This window comes from Echinops telfairi, unplaced genomic scaffold (assembly GCF_000313985.2).
Source record: "Echinops telfairi isolate 266 unplaced genomic scaffold, ASM31398v2 ScPeMD7_7469;HRSCAF=8507_1, whole genome shotgun sequence".
NCBI classification, from domain to species: domain Eukaryota; kingdom Metazoa; phylum Chordata; class Mammalia; order Afrosoricida; family Tenrecidae; genus Echinops; species Echinops telfairi.
The window spans coordinates 25,648,367-25,650,268 of NW_022111373.1; positions in this window are offsets into that span (position 1 = coordinate 25,648,367).

Sequence of the window (1,902 nt, forward strand, 5' to 3'; positions counted from 1 at the left end):
ATTTCTCTAGTCTACCCAGACAACACAATTATTTCTTAATTGGAATTTATATGAGTGTTCAAAAGATTTACAACTTTTTGTTTTTCACTACTTAAACATGGAAATGTATTTTGTTAGAGATCATACAGGGTGACAAATTATTCATCATTATATTTGAGCCTTGTTTGAAATTAGAATAAGCCTGAATAGTCATGTTATTAAATACTTTATAACATTTCAATATAGACTGCCTAGGATATGCAAGCAGAAAGTAGCCAGACAATAGTCCATAGCCCCATTCTGCACAGCTCCCTGGAGGTTCAGAATAATTGCAAAGGAGCTTCCACTAGTTATGTTAGTGATTGCATTAGTCACTTGATACATTAATCATTCATATTTTAGAAGAGATCAGTAAGTTCAGAGTGGTATCACTGTAGACAGGTCATATATATTTTAGAGTAGTTGACTTAAACAAAATATGGCATTAACAAAGGCCCAAAACCAACATATGAAAGAAACATATCTTAAATAAATGACTATTGGTCTAGAAAATATTTTACTTACTCTGTAAGAACTATGCAATGATTTCCAGAAACACATAATATGATATCAACTTAACTTTAAAATGCTTGCAAAGTAATATAAAACACATCAAGGTAAATGACAAAGCTCTTTCCTCCAGAGTTTCTAAACTTATATTAATAACAGGAACATTGGGCATGTATGAATGATTTTTAGTGTTGTTACCTGCAGTGAGTTTGTCTAAGAGGAATAGATATGATGCTGTCTTCTGGAGATCTGACCTGAGAGTAAACACATTATTGACAGCTCATAAAGCAGAATGTTTCTGCTGACTGCCGGAGGCCTCCGGAGAGCCCTTGTGGAAGGTTGCTGTTATTGTCTGGATGGCAGGTTTGAACACCATCAGTCTTATTTTCTAGCTGCTTGTCAGGAAGGCTAGTCAAATCCCTAGATGGGAGTTCTCTTACTGCCTCAGAGCCCAGGTAGAAGGTACACTTGGAAGAAAGAGAGAAGTGCATTATATGTCATTTTTATTAATTCAATCCCTTTGAAAGCTAGTGGGCATTATTGCACTCACTATATGGTGTTCAGCATTTTTAGCATATTTTAACCCAAAAGAAAAAAGTTCCCTCACCTTTCTATAAAGAGTAACCTTTAGTTTCAAATAGGTTGTTGCTATTAGAGGTTACCAAGTTGGATAAAATGCAATTCATTCTGTACAATAGAAAGAAACACTGTATGATTCTGCACCATCCTCACAATTATGTTTGAGTCCATTGCTTTTTGTTTTACTTCCCTGGGCTTCCACTTTACTAAGCGTAAGGTCTCGCTCCGTGGACTGGTCTCTCCTGACAACATTTCCAAGGTGCGTGAGTTAACGTCTCAGCATCCTTGCCTCTAAGGAGTACTCTGGCCTTACTTCTCCCAAGACAAGCCCGATTTTTTGTTTGTTTGGTTTTGTTTTAATGTTGGCAATCCGAAGTTATGTCAATACTCTTTACAAACACCATAATTTAAATGCATCAAGATTTCTTAGGTCTTCTTTATTCATAGTCCAGTTTTCATATGCATATAAGGCAATCTAAAATTCCATAGCTTGGATCAGGCACACTTTAGTCTTCAAAGTGACAACATTGCTTCAACACTGCCAAGAGGTCTTATGCAGCAGATTTTCCCAATGTAATGCACACTTTCATTTCTTCCCTACTATTCAACGCACATAGACTGTGGATCAACACAACATGAAATCCTTGACATATCTTAAATTAGATATGAATAACTAAAATATGGAAAGATAAGTAAAACAGTGTCCATCAGATGTCAGGAAAAGAGAAAAGTTTCCGGAAAAGAAATTTCTAACTAGGCCTTTTCATCATCTTGAAAACTTCGATTCAGACGAAT